Here is a 16,251-nt window from a genome sequence, read left to right as displayed (position 1 = left end):
CATAAATTCTAAGACAGCTTACAATAGTTTTATACTGAGGGAGGAGTGGGGCGAGGACGACCCAGAGGAGAATATGAAAATTATCAGGCTCAGTGCACAAAACTTCACGAGCTGATATGGTTATATTTTCTTTTCTTAGTGAGTATCCTTTCGTTTTCATGAGTAATTTCTTTAAAATAATTTGTATCTAATATTCAATCTTTCTCCCTCTTTTCCTATATTGCTAGCTACCTGATCGCCCATCTTCTCTTCCTACCATATATTTGTTAACAAATATATTCTCAGAATGAGTATCCTGCTTGTGCAATGGGATTGGATGATTATTCGCAAAAATTAATAGAGAAGTCAAAGAGAACGTGAAAATGTGACAGCAGTGTTCTCAACCTTGAAAAAACTTAACCTGGGGAGGCTGGTGAACCTACAGATTCCTGGGTCTCACCCCAGGCATCTTAGATACAGTAAGTCTGAGGACAGGCCAGGAATCTCTGTTTAATAAGTACTATGGGTGATTCTGATGCTGGTGTCTGCAGACCAGACCTTGAAAGCCTCAGCTCTAGTGATCTCACACTAGTCTTTGAACCATCTTTGCATGTCGTTTATAATCTCTCTTCTACTAAACCTCTTTTCTAGCCTAGATGACTGGGTTATGGTAGGCTGGACTGTTCCTAACTTACATACAAGGAATCACCAAATCCTTGCTTTAAACCCATAATGCCGGGCTTCCCTGGTGGCGCAGTGGTTGAGAGTCCGCCTGCCGATGCAGGGGACATGGGTTCGTGCCCCGGTGCGGGAGGATCCCACGTGCCGCGGAGCGGCTGGGCCCGTGAGCCACAACTACTGAGCCTGCGCGTCCGGAGCCTGTGCTCCGCAACGGGAGAGGCCACAACAGTGAGAGGCCCGCGTACCACAAAAAAACGAAAAACAAAAACAAAAACCATAATGCCTATCTTGAAAGGTACTCCGATATGGGGGGAGGACATCAACCAGTCAGAATAACAGACAACACCTGAGTGTTGTTGTTACTGCCTTGAAATACAGCCTCCAACTGCCCCTAAATAGACAGTGGCCCTTCAATTAGATCAAGCCATTTGGAGATGAGACTTGGGTCTCAGGTTAGTTTCGAGAATGGACTCTCACCCTTTACAGTGATGCATTTAAAAATCGAGTAACCTTCGCCTAAATGCACAGTTGGCTAAGTATAAACTATCAATTTGTTGCTAACTTATTTTCCCTCTAAGTAATGAAGAAATACTCAGAAAAAGATATTTCACTTCCATTTGGGATAAGGTAATTCCTCTTCAGCATCACACATATTTGTGCACCAACAGGGATGAGCCCAAACTCATTTTCTCTAATTTCTGGCAGTTTCTTAAAATAAATATCCAGGGCCACTAAAATGAACCCCAATAGTAATAGCAATGATAAAAATAAAAGAGGCAGACCTTAAGACATTTAAATATAAAGACAAACTGGTATTAGATGCTTCTCCAAAACACTATCTCTGGGGCAAGTAAAATGAAGCCAACACACAAAGGAGTACTTGCATGCTTGTGGGTTGTGTGGAAAGAGGTGCCGGGGAGAAAGGTGCTTTTTTTAATTGAATGTAATCCAACAAAGATTTGGCAGAATACATATTTAAAAGGTTGGGAATGCTTGCAGAAATTGATTCGTTCACACTGTTGTGAATCATTTAGCACACACTTCAGAGAGAGTTTAGCATCTTAGTCTCTGCCTCCCACTTCCTAAAAAAGGCTGTTAATCAAAATGAAGACTCCTAGAGGCAGCCTTGGGAATGGGACAAAGAGATGAGCAGGAAGGAGCACCACAGGGAATGATTTTTCTCCTCTAAGGAGTTTTTTTCTCCTTTGAGCATGGAAGGTTTAATGCAATAGCGTCATATAAATTAATATATAGATTCTCAGGCTGGGGTCATTATAACAGTTACATAAAAACAAAAGCAAGTTCTATATTTAGGAAATGCTTTTGAATGCCCGAGTCCAAAAGTACCCATTTCACTTAACTGCAGCTCTCTCCTCCAAATTGTAAGATTATAGCGTAAAGGAGATTATTACTGTAAATTACCTAAATGAAATGATTAAAAGCGTCTGTATTTGTAAAAATCTTGTCATGATTATAAAAGAAAATTAAATCTCCTTCTTTAAAGAAAACAATGGTACATGCCATTTAAGTGCATTTTTAAAAATAATAAATCTACCAATTCACTGGTGGACTATAGACCAGGACATTAGAAATAAACCATGTAAAAGTTGAAGTTCACGCATGCACACACATACACGAAACTGGTAACGTAATAAGGTCAAGAAAATTTGCTAGATTCCTTTTATTTTGAAAGTGCCAGTAAATTTACTAGAACTTTCAAAAGATGATAAATTACCAGTTAAGTAAAATATGCAAGCAATAAATTGTTAATGGTTAGGCGTGATAAATGATGTTTTCAAATAATTACAATAACAAAAAAAATCATACTAAAGAAAAAATACACAGAGTAAATATGTATTTACTTTCTGGAAGATGAACAAAAACAAATGTAGAGGTTTCCAAAACCAAGGTAAGATGAGCAGCAGCAGTGGATGGGATTAAGTACACTAACCACATCTCACATAAAATCCCTCATTCACCAGGCCACGACCACTATTCACAAAGTAAAACTCTTGCACATGTGCGCTATTCCCAAAAAGGTGTTCTCCCACAATTATTGCAATATAATAATGAGCTGTATTAACATCATATCCATCTAGGAAAAATAGTCCAAGAAAGGGGAAAGTGAAGAAGAGGAATTCATTTTTCAAGTAGCTGTGGTAATCGAGATACCCAAATAATCCAAATAACAGCTCATTTAAAGGTCGCTTACATTTGGTTTTAAGGTGCATAATACTGATAGCCATTTTGATCCATCCCTTTGGTAGACAGAACAAAAGTAATGAGAGACAAATTTACTGCTTCATCATTTGACCAAAAGCAGAAACTCTGATCCTTAATTCTTTATTTTAAAACACCTATTTCATGCCTTCGGTATGTCAATACATAATTTTTTTTTATTTTTTATTTTTTTTCGGTACGCGGGCCTCTCACTGCTGTGGCCTCTCCCGTTGCGGAGCGCAGGCTCCGGACGCGCAGGCTCAGCGGCCATGGCTCACGGGCCCAGCCGCTCCGCGGCATGTGGGATCTTCCCGGACCGGGGCACGAACCCATGTACCCTGCATCGGCAGGCGGACTCTCAACCACTGCACCACCAGGGAAGCCCAATACATAATATTTTTAATTTAACTTTCATAGCCACCCTATTCCTATCACCATTTTATAGGTGATGATGAGGGCAGAGAGTGGGTGAGTACCTTGCCTGGCTTTGTGCATTCACACCCTGTCTCACCAGTTCTCGTTCTAAATCAAAGGCACAGGGAAGCTATCCAGTGCCGTCATCGTTTTCACATTCATAACCCTTGGTCAGAGCTTCTGCTCTCAAGCCTCAGTCGAGTGCCTTCTTCTCTATGTAAGTAGGTTACAAAAAGGAATTTCATAACATGGATTCTCTTTCCCTCCACGTGTAAAATCAATAGTCATTTGTTTAAGAGGAGCAACTTGTGACTAGAGATGGGAATGCTGAAAACGTGATTCCTATAGACAAAGGCGATCTCATATGTTGTTTAATTTTAAACAGTGGTTCTCAACCCTGGCTGCACCATTAGCATCACCTGGGGAGCTTTAAAAGAAAATTCTTGCCCAGGCCCCATCCCCAGAGATTCTGAGTTAATGGGCTGGGGTGGGGCCCAGGCACTGGTATTTTTTTTTTTCAAAAGCTCCCTAGGTGACTCTAATGTGCAGCCAGGGTTGCGACCCACTGATTTTACAGCCTGGGTACTGCAGCCAAAATATAAGTACACGATGAGGCAGTACAGCTGATTTCTAACCTACGGTAGACAGTGGATTTACACTCACAGGCAAGTGGATCTTAGTTTGTAAGCAAGAAAATGGGAATAACAGTGTACTACATACCAAAGCTAAAGAATTAAATTAGAAGGCTTTTCTTCTTATCCCTTCCAGATATGGTTGACCTGAAGCTCAAAACATTTGTTTAGGTATCCTGAAGGAGAGGAATTGGGGCGTGAGTACAAGAAAAAGGATATTATTGGCACCAATTCTATAAAAAAAAAAAAAAATCAACGTTCTCCATTTTTACAGGGGGAACAAATGTATTAGATAAATACATGTTAAAAGCTAGCTTAGAATAATTTTTGAATTGCCTTTTCTCAACCTCTCATTTCAAATTCACATGTACTTTTATACAATTCAAGATCCTTGGAAGCAATGAGGTATTGTTATAAGATGGATGGATTCATCTTCCAACATATTAGGATAATGGTACTGCCCATTTTCAGGCTTCAACCTTTACCTGAGAAATCTCTGCTAGGAAAAAAAAACCCAACCCTGAGAGACATGTGTCAAAACTTAATCATTTCACTTCGGTAAAAAGTTACCTCAAAATGATAGCAGACCACCATTTTCTTTTAATTTTTAAAGAAAAGTATTCCAAATAGTAATGACATTCAAAAGCATTTTAACTGCACTGATGCTTTCCAGGTTCCCAGTCACAGCACCGTGTTAATAGCAGCATTGTGAATGCCTTCAAGTAAAACCAGTAGGGCTGATATTTCATTAAAATCTTAGATTCTTTTTTAACTCCGGTGGTAGGATTGGGTGACATGATAATTACGTTATACAGAGATTTATTACATTTTGGTATCAGGCAACATCCCTTGGCCTATATCTGTATCTGTGATATACCTGAGGTTTTCACGGAGAGCAAGCCTGGTACAAGAGTGTTGAGGAGCTCGAACACAATACTTGACCTAAATACATTATGTAGCACCGGGTATCTGTTAAATAGGTCAGCCTGGGCTCTCAAAAGTTATGCAAAACTTATTTCTTCCACACAGGAGATGTGTCACTAGTCAAGCTGTATAAAAATCAGCTTTCTAGGCAGGAAGAAAATGCTCATCACTGGGGGCGAAAAACTCTTTTGCCATATATAAAATGTCTTAAATACTATACTATGCCTGTCATATGTCTTTAGGCCACAGAAAGTAATAAAAGCAATAAGGCTGATGAAATGCCTAACAATTCTGGGATTCATGTAAGTGGATGGGAGTTCTTTGAACACTGCTATAGGAATTCTTATTCTTCCAGCAAAAGCAAATGAGATTTCGAAGGTGCACAGGTCCCCTACCAAACCTAAGTGATGCCTATTGTCACAGGATGCAGACCTGGCTGATTGCTTTCAGCAGTGAAGAAATGACGGCAGTTCCGGCTCATCGGGGCTAAGGTGGTTCCACCTCTACCTCCACTCCTACTTGGGACAAAGTTACCTTGTTCTTGCGCAACGTGGCTTCATTAGTTGCCTTAGGTGCGCAGGCTGTTATTTTTTTTTTTTTTGCGGTACGCGGGCCTCTCACCGCTGCGGCCTCTCCCGTTGCGGAGCACAGGCTCTGCACGCGCAGGCCCAGCGGCCATGGCTCACGGGCCCAGCCGCTCCGCGGCACGTGGGATCCTCCCGGACCGGGGCACGAACCCGCGTGCCCCGCACCGGCAGGCGGACTCCCAACCACTGCGCCACCAGGGAAGCCCCAGGCTGTTATTTTTAAAACATCAAATAAATTGAAGGCTCGCAAAACTCTTTCCACCCTCAAATCAGTAATTTTTTATGGTGCTAAGGTTTCTGCATGAACCCTAGACGCTAAAAACATAGCCAATGGTTCTCAAAACGTCATCCCAGGGATCAGTATCATCCACAGGAACTGGAAAAGTGTTGGAAATGCCGATTATAACCCACCCCACAGAGATGCACTGAATCAGAAACTCTGGGGAAGGATGCAGTGATTTGTGCTTTAACTGGCCCTCCAGTTTGAGAACCCCTGAACTAAGCTATCACTTAGCTTGAGAGTGGATCTAACAGTTCGAACATAACAAATCAACTCTTAATTATACTTACAATTAGGGACAAGAATTAAGGTAAATTAAAGAACATCCTCAGATCTCATATTAGCCAACATCAACCTCTTCCTCCAAATAAACTTTTTATAAACAATGGGCAAGTACAATGTTTATAAGAGGTCCCAAACCCTTTCCAACTTGAAATGAAAAACTCACGGGACTTCTCTGTTTCTGGAAATATGAATTAAAGCAGTAGACTTGTTCAGAAGAAATAAGGTGTGAGGAAAACTAAAGCAACTACTCCAACTACTAGCTAATCATATTCGCTTAGGAACTGAAAAAAAAATAGAGTTTAATAAGGAAGTTAATTCATAACAAGTTGCTATTTGTGGGCTTTTTTAAAAACACACATTTCTTGAAGACTAAACCTTCATAGGTAGGCACTGGGGGATATAATTCCCCAAATCCCCATAGATTTGTGAGCAAAATAATATATACCAAGTTTGGTTATTTGGTCCTGATCAGTAGCTCTGAGATGCTAAAATAAAATTGCATGCTTCACACGTCTCGCTGAAGGACTGAGCTTTTACCTTTCATCTCATTACCCTCCACACACTCTTAGTAGGTTTACTTTAATGTATTTGAGTTCCATTTCCAAGAACGCAAACTCTTATGATATTTACATGATTGAAAAACATTCATTAAGGAGACAGGAAATGAAGTGTATGCAAATTTGAAGCAAGCTAATAAAATACATTTCTTTAAAGGAAAAAAAATCTATCTGTTCCTGCTAACCCACTAAAAACAAAACTCAGAGCAAAACAGATCACAGCTGCTCAGCTAAACTGTAATGTGCTCTGGGAAAAGGCGCCCACCTTACCCCATACACCTGTTTGCCAACAGTGAGGCGGCAGCAAAATCTGCATGAGGATTTTCAGAGGCATAAAGTAAACAAGCATCTTCATTTCACATGATCACACTAGACGCTCAAACAGGCTTTTACTACTAGCTTCTTGCTGATATACTGAACTTCACAGAGGTTAGCCACGTACTGCAGGTAGCTTCTGAGTCAAATTCAGTTCCTCTGGGACAAGTGATTATTTTCTTCTCTCTCTGACCTAGTGAATGCAGCAATACTCCACACACAGTATTTCTGCCCTAAAGGCATTTATGTCCCACCACCTTACCTCCTAATGCTCATAATAACGCTAGGCAAAGTGACAAAAATAAGTCTGTCCTTAGTTTGCATATCGAAAACAAAATCCATACAGTGCTGCTGCTGCTTCTATTGCTTTGTTAGTTCATCATTATTCACCACAGTTCTTGCCTTCATTTGCAGAGTTTGGGTTTTAATGTAATGGCCATTCAATAAAAATGTTGCTTTTAAGGGTTTGCATATCATCCCATTTTCTCTTCATCCCTTCAGCAACCATATGGCAAGCAATCAGGTCTGCAATCACTAGGTCCATATTATGTAGAGCATGATTTCGGCATTATGCTATTACCCATCTGCTTCTATAGAAAAAGACATGAACCCGTGTATAAGAGGTCAGTGGTTTCACCGCACACCGTATTCCAGAAATCTATCTCTGTTCACTTGAGATCACTTTTGTGATTTACTCTAGTCTCCAGGCCAGACTTTCTCTCCCTCTCTCCTTTTTTTTTTTTTAAAGAAATACAATCAGCACAATTTGTCTGTCTGCCTATTGTATAAAATTATTTGTAACTGTCAGAGGAGGCACTTAAACTTTCTTACTTAGGGATTTATCCAGAGATTCTGCACTTAAAAAAAATGTGGGCGGTGGAGAGAGGAGAAATCAATCTCACCTGATTTTACATTTTTAACTGTCTGCACAATAAAGATGACAGAATCTTCAGGCAGAAGCAGACACAGAGGAAGAGGGGAAGTTCAGGCTGCTGCCTCCAATTTGAGGGCTCCCAGCACCAACTTAGACTAACCAATTCTTCTTGGCTTAAGGAAAGTGCTATATATAAATCTATATATCTGTATCTATTTTCTTTCCCATATATATGTCTGCCCTGTGGGTTCACATACATGATCTTTGAAGAGCAGACTCAACTGGAGTGCTGAATGCTAATTCAATGGAATGCTTATTTGGGTATTTCATAAACAGAGCACTTATAATGAACTTCAGATGCAATCAGTTATGCCTACAAAAAGACTCAAAGTTTGGAATTCCATGTAGTGTAATAACCCAATGACTTTGTTACGTAAAACTTCTTATAAAATACTTCCACCGCTTTCTACACTGTTTCAAACTGTTATTGGCTTTTAGGAAGCAGGATAGGAATACACCAAATGGGCATGAAGCCCGAGGCACGGAATCTTCTGCAAAATCTAGTGGGGCCATCAGAAGTGGCTCAGAGCAGATGTGCTTTCTGCCCCATCCACTGGTTCTCAAACCAGCTGGGGAAGTTTAAAAAATTCTGATACCTGGGTCCAAACCCCAGAGATTCTGACTTAATTAATCTGGGGTGTGGCATGAACTATTGGATTTTTTAAAGCTCCCCAGGTGTTTCTACTGTGCAGCCCAGATTGAGAAGCTCTGGTCCAATAAGACATAATTAAATAAAGATCATCTTATTTCATTTCACCATTTAACAAATACAATGACAGGGTGGGGTGTCAGTACTACAAAAATTAATGAAAACCATAAAACGTTCAAGGTATAACAAGGCGATAAATTACAAGCTGACAACCATCAATTATGAAATAAATATTATTCAACAGTGGAAATAACAATAGTGATAAGACTTCTATGTAGATTTGGCCTACAGTTTTATTTACAGCTTTCAAGAAGCCTGAATGTCATAGAGCATGCATTAACAATGTTAATGCAGGAACTTTAGTAAAATACTGACATTTAATTAAAATTCTATAATTAAGAATGATCATTACACTGTAATAGAAAAAAATAAAGCCAAATTACTCAGTATTTATTTGTACATACTAGTAATTATTCGCATAAAAAGTATATAGGAAGAGGCTGTATATCACTTTCACAGATCACATGTGACCACAAACTCAGAGTTTTGATGTGTGTTGTATTTTGAAATCAGTATTCTTTAAGGGCCAATACTAGGGAAAGCAGAACTGAATTATTCACACGTTTTAAAAAGATAGTCTCAATTCCATTAATGTTTAACACAATTTGCTACAAGCAAAAAAATCTAAAATTAATACTGATTCTCAGAGCTTAACTCACAGAACTGAGCAGGAAATACACGGATAAATGGGAAGTAGATCTGTATTGAGGCTGTTGAGATTCTTTCTGAAAAATCCTCTGCCCACCCGACAGACAACCGGCTTGCAAACAAGAAAAACAAACAAATAAATAAGAAATAGATAAATAAGAAAAACGTACTAACCCTTTCTGATCTGGAAGGGCAGAAAGTACTCAAAGCGAAAATTCTAGTTTCTCCTCCTCCTGTCTCACAACACCACCTCCTTCACCACCCTCCTTTTTTCTCCAAAGCCTTCGGGCTTTTTCAACCTTAATCCTCTCTCCATACTGCAAAATCTACCACAAACATCTCATTCATCCAAAGAGTGAATGCAGAAAAATAGTGAAAATACGTTGTTGCTCGGACAGCCTATATTTAATCAAGACCCAAATGCTTAAATGGATGGAACTTTAATGGCAATGTTCAAGTATTGAAATTCACGGGACTGCATCTGGGCACAGTACTCAGTAGCCTAATTCCATCTTCCCATGGCCATGGCCACAGCCACCCACAAGAGCACATCTTTATGCAGGAGAAACAACTATTTGTAGGACTCTAATCTTGTTGGTGGATGTGCCCCTGTCTACACTGAAAATGGCAGACTCCGATGTCCCACCTCCGTCGGTTAGACATCGGCACATCATGGGAACAGATCCATAGAGGTTGATTCTAGTGGGTATTATCCACAACCACATGACTCTCTGAATTTGTTCAGTTTCATAGTCACTCGTTTCTTTCCTTTATGTATACCTTTCAACATTATCATTCCTTAATCATTTCCTCTCTATTAGAACTCACCTTCTATGGCTCATGCCCTCCATGCTCAAATCAACTGAATCAGACTTTCGTTAAGAGGATGTGAGCAAGTCATTTTGCTTAGTGGTGCAGGAAAGTCATTGTTCATCATTTTTAACATCTCACAGAATAGAAACAAAATATGTTGATTGATTAGATGTTGATACAAGTCATTATTCATTATCAAAAATCCTTTCCAAAAGTTGACTTGAACTGAGTTAAGATACAGAACGTATATACAATAAGATTATGGTTTTAACTTTTAAAAGAAAGAAAAGGGAAATAGTCCAGGTGTGAAGGTTAAAATAGTTTCCATGATTGTCATAAAATTTGCCCCTGTGCTTCCTGGCAGTCAAGGAAAGAAAGAAACATGGTAACTTATATAAGCTTTATTATCATAAAGAAAGGAGCACAGCAGTTCTTCAAATTAGACAAGGATTTCCCTGGCACTAAATTTTGGAAGACTGTCTCATGGGGATATTACACAGGTGGTATTGAATAGCATAATTCCCACTGCCTTCAATAATCTTTTTTATTGCAAAAGAAGACATGGACACTGGATCTCTGTGCATTCATTTTGTGTACCCCCTTTTCCCATGACTTCTTTCTCTTATCATATTTTCTCTTTACCTTTATTTCCAACAATATCATTACTATTTTTGTTGTTGCTATTATTATTCTCTTTAAAGTACTATATTACATATATTTTGTAAGCTACCTTCATCTTTTTGATAACAATGCAGAGTATAGAAAGTAAATAACTAATTTTTAATGAAGAAGTATTGATCACCAGGTTTGGAATCTAATACTTAGTTGAGACTCTTGCCACCCAAGCTGAGATTCCTGGTAATCTGTGGACTGCCATGATCTAAGTTCATCGTAGAGACATAATAGTCTAAGCATTACACTCCACGGCATTGCTTTTCAAGCTTTAACATGCATGTGTGTCACTTGTTAAAGATGAGGATTCTGACTATTTCTGGAGTCAGGTCCGAGGTTCTGCATTAGTGACAACGTCCAAGATGATGCTAATGCTGCTAGTCTGTCGACAAAACTTTGAAGAGCAAGGATGGGTAGTCAATGACCGAGGCCACACTCGCTATTCAGGACACAAGTATTCTACGTTGCTAACTCGAAGTCCATAATCTCGGGAAACCAAGTGAGCAGCTAGTAGAGTTTCATTATATTGAGAAAACTGTGGAACCTAGCCATATTATCTCTGCATGCAAGTGGACCAATTACCTGTGAGCGCTCTTGGCTGTATGTTAAAAGGTTCTCAGTCTCAAATCTCACACATGTTTAGTCTGCCTAATTGCTAATTGGTTTCGGTTGTTTGCAAATTTTGTCTCTGGTCAATTGAGACAGTAAGCATCTTGAGAGCAAGCACTATGTTTATCCATCTTTGTTATGCCCCACTTCTCCCAGCCAGTAGCAGTTACAGGTGTTTCAGAAATACAAGTTGGTTGTAAATGAACAGTCAACAACTAAAATGCAATGATATGGTCCTAGCCATGGTGACTAACAAGCAATATTCAGGTTTGAAAATCATTAAAACCTTAAATGTCTAAACGTTTTAGGAAACAGGCAGCATATAGTTGACAAAAAACACATCATATTTAAATTACATTATCTATGAATCTTGCTTTAAAAGCCATCCATTCATTCACGAATTCATTAAACGTTTATTGAGCACCTCACTACTTACAGTCTGTTGAAGTTGACAGAAATAAGGCTGACATAATTAAAATCCCAAGAGAACCAGATAAACTAAAAACACTGTATTAGTCTGGGTCCTCTGAGACACAGATGCTGAGATGGGATTATAGGAGAGGTTGGGAGAGCCCTTAGACCATGATGCACTCTGAACATGAGGGAAGAATGGATAGCTTCTACATAGGTAGAAGCTTCCTAGACCATCCTGCTAGGAAGGCTTAGCAAGCTGTAGGGGAGTCTTTGTGCCACAACTGGCTGTCAGAGGAGATCCAAGTGCCCGAGGAATACCATGTGAGTAAATATAATTTAATATTTATATTTGACACCCTCACACAAATGAAATATGTCTGTAACAGTAAATATACTCAATAAAACCACATGTACCTCAATGTAAGGGAAATATTAACATGCTATGTGTTAATAGATTCCTCTGTTCAGTCAAATTATATCATTTGAAATTCACGATACTGTTTTTTTACATGAGCTTATTTTAGACATGACCCTGTTTTTAGGTACTATAGGCATCTAGCAAAATAAACACACGCATACACACACATACTTTAAACCAAGTTAACTACCTAACTCCAAATCTTTTTTTTACTTGATTTATTCTTTAAACTATAAATTCAGTTATAATCCTTGTGTTTATCTTATAGAAGTCTTATTTTACTTGTATTTGCATATGGTTAAAATTGCCCAATATAATTTTTTATGAATTTCAAATAGACTCAAAGCTGGAAGAATTTAAGATGCATATTACTTTATTCATTATTTTAAAAATAAGGAACAGGGGCTTCCCTGGTCACGCAGTGGTTAAGAATCCACCTGCCAATGCAGGGAACACGGGTTCGAGCCCTGGTCCGGGAAGATCCCACATGCCGTGGAGCAACTAAGCCCGCATGCCACAACTACTGAAGTCCACGTGCCTAGAGCCCGTGCTCCACAACAAGAGAAGCCACCGTAATGAGAAGCCCACTCACCGCAATGAAGGGTAGCCCTCCCTCACTACAACTAGGGAAAGCCTGAGTGCAGCAATGAAGACCCAATGCAGCCAAAGATAAATAAATAAATAATAAATTTTTTAAAAAAAATTTATTAAAAAAATAAAAATAAGGAACATAGTTGTTCATTATTTTCTTTATACATAGCTACCAGTTTCAACCATTGAGTCAGGATGAATTTGAGAATACTTAATATCTTTAAAATAAAAGTCAATGCGTTTCACTGATTATAAAGTCTATTTGTTAGATGGTATCTGGTAAAAATCTGTAGTTTCATTTTTCTATTTCTTCCAAAAGTTTTTTGTATATGAGTCAATATTCTATTGTTTTGGCAAAAATAATGTACAGTTCTACATTATCTGAGCACTATTTCTCAGTTCAGTATTAAATGCACTAGGGGACAGTTTAAGTTCGATTCGTTATACCATTCAAATTTTATAATCCATTACATTTGGTTGCCTGTGTTGCCATTTTCTGGCCAGCCATGAATCAGCTTCCCCTGTGTACAGATATGATTGCCCAGTTTGATGTTCAAAAGGCTCTGGATGAGCACATTTTCGGTCCCTCGAATTGTCCATTCTCATCCCCAAGGAGGTACACGGTAGGTTAGGAGGGCACTGTCATAGCTAAACTGTTTGATCCCTGCTGCTGTTTCCCAAAGATACAGAAATAAAAGATACCTGTGGCTCCTCTATTATTCTATTTTGTCTTGTTTTAAATGTGATGGCCTAACCTTTCACACAAGCAGCAGGGAACTTTGAACTTTTCAGAATTCATTTAAAAATATTCGGTTCACTATTTGTTAATGATATAAAATTATATCACCACAGAATTTACCATGGACCTGTGAAATATGAAATCATTTACAAGACTAAAAGAATCCTTTTCCTTCTAAACCTGAGAATAAAATTTCAAGAGAAAAAAAATCAAATAAGACCTCAAGATATTACAGTCAGAACTGGAGAAAGCTTATGTCAAAACCCAATTCTTACGGGAAGAGGTCAAACTCCAGAGCTAGGAGAAATCTGACACGCTTTTCTGTGATTAGGGCGTATGAGATTGTTTGGCGTAAGGGAGACAGAGGAAGGTTCCATGGAAGGTTACATCCTTGCTCTTAATGAATGTTTGCCACATTTATACATATATACATACACATACATACATATACATGTGCACATACATATACATACATACACTATACGTACACATATGTATGTATGTATATTTCATAATAATCACATTGGAATGAGGTCTCTTCCAATATCGTGCTCTCATCATAATTAAACATTTCAGAAGGTGAACTGAGGAACCAAAGAATCTCAGCAATAAGATGATAAAGCCTTCCTATCCCAATACAAGTGCAAATAGAGCTCCTGAAAAAATGAAGGAAAGAGAAAAAGAAACAGAAGAAGGTAACAACCCCAAATGGATTGTTTCTTGGAAGAGAGGTTCATATTTAATTAGCATGACTGCATTTTTATAAATCATATTAAAACAAAACAAGGGGCTTCCCTGGTGGCGCAGTGGTTGAGAGTCTGCCTGATGATGCAGGGGACACGGGTTCGTGCCCCGGTCCGGGAAGATCCCACATGCCGCAAGCGGCTGGGCCCGTGAGCCATGGCCGCTGAGCCTGCGCGTCCAGAGCCTGTGCTTCGCAACGGGAGAGGCCACAACAGTGAGAGGCCCGCAAACCACAGAAAAAAAAAAATGAAAAAAATAGCAAAAAAGTTAAGCTGAAGAGGTTCTCAATTACTAATCAGTATGACTATAATCTAATTTGTAACATCGAATTTTATTGTCCCATACTCATGGAAAATTACCACATCAGAATGCCGCACAAAAAAGTAAGATATCATATTTATTTCGTATTTATTTAAAGGGTCTTCAGATTACAACCACATAATTCCATGAATATGCTCTTAAACTTTTAAAAATAACTCTCACGGCACTTTTAAATATTGGCATGGAATGATTAAATAATAATAATTACTACTATTATTATATCTGTACAAAGTAACAAAACATCCCTGTTAAAAAAACCCTTCCTGGACTTTGACGACCTAGATGTGGAGAGGTGGCAAATACATGGCATGTCTGTTGGCATACCACTCTCCTACTACCATGGCACATATCAATAATCAATAAAGAGAGCCTGCAGCTAATCTCAGACTCACGTCTGAAGCCTCCATGTAACACTGGACACAGCCGCTGCCAATCCATTGGATTTGGCAGGTGATCTGAAACCTATTTGTCAATGCAGACTTAAAGCATGCATTCTCTGGACCACTCAGTTTAGCACTTGTTTATATACCGCTCGATATTATTCTGCGTGTGAGTGTGCGTGTGCGTGTGCGTGTGTGTGTGTGTGTGTGTGTGTGTGTGTGTAAGAGAGACAGAGATTGTCACCTGTGCCTAAATTCATTACAAATACTTTGAGGGCAGGGACCAAGCTTCTCTTCCTCTAGAATAAGCCTGGCCACCCATCACAGTGCTTGCCTCATATTTACTAATCAATACATATTTGTTGACTTTTTATTAAAAACAAAACGTTGGATCTACCAGTAAGATTCTCACCATATTTGTCCCTATTTGCTTGTTTGATTACAACAATATGTTATGACCCAACTGAAATGAAAATTAAAACTCTGACATGCAAAAATAACTGGAATGCTCGAGTGAGTATAGAAATACTGGTCCACAATCTCCCATCTGCAACTCTGAAAGGTTATTCATAACTCATGTGGCAGCAAAACCAGACCTGAACTAATTTCAAGGAGATTATTTCCAGGCTTTATTTATCCCACTCAGTGTGAATATTCATACACTGCAATGCAGAAATATGAATGTGTTTGATTATAGGGTGCTGCCCCAGACCCAGCTGGAGGTATTGCAGAATCTGTGGTATATGCACCACACTACCTTTCTAAAATAGAACATTCCTGAATGCAGAAATACATCTGCCCCCAAGGGGCTTTGGGTAAGGAACTGTAGATCTGCACATGTGGACTTCCTGCAACTCAGTTCCTGACCTATTTCACAAATGAGCTATACCACTTAGTCTAATTAAATAATTTTTAAAGAAGGGACATTTGGAAGAGACAATGCTAAACAAATTAACTTTTATATCATATCAGATCTTTTCATATTATTAAGTGTTGGGGAGATGATGAATCTGGGCTGTTGATCTCTTTTCATTGGGAATATGTTTCCCATCATTTCTGCTTAAAGCCATCTTCAATCTATGTACAGCCAGCGAGAATTTCACACTCCCTCTACTGGATTTTCAGAAAAAATCCCATGTTAAAGGCTGATTATATCATATTAGGATTTCATTTGACCCATAGTATTTCTAAACATATAACAATGCACTGGATTGCATTAGGTTTCCTTTGTTTACTGTTCCCTTGATGACCTGGCTTCATTGAAAATGCTACTATATACATATGAAAGAAATGCATTTTCATCCATTATTTTTAATGTCATAAATATTAAAAGAAACTTGTTTGAGCCCTACAAAATGCGAAAGAGGAAGAATCAAAAACGCGAT

This window comes from Leucopleurus acutus, assembly GCF_964270905.1.
Source record: "Leucopleurus acutus genome assembly, chromosome: 12".
Taxonomy (NCBI): domain Eukaryota; kingdom Metazoa; phylum Chordata; class Mammalia; order Artiodactyla; family Delphinidae; genus Leucopleurus; species Leucopleurus acutus.
The sequence above is the reverse complement of the archived record's forward strand: the minus strand, read 5'-3'. Positions refer to the sequence as shown.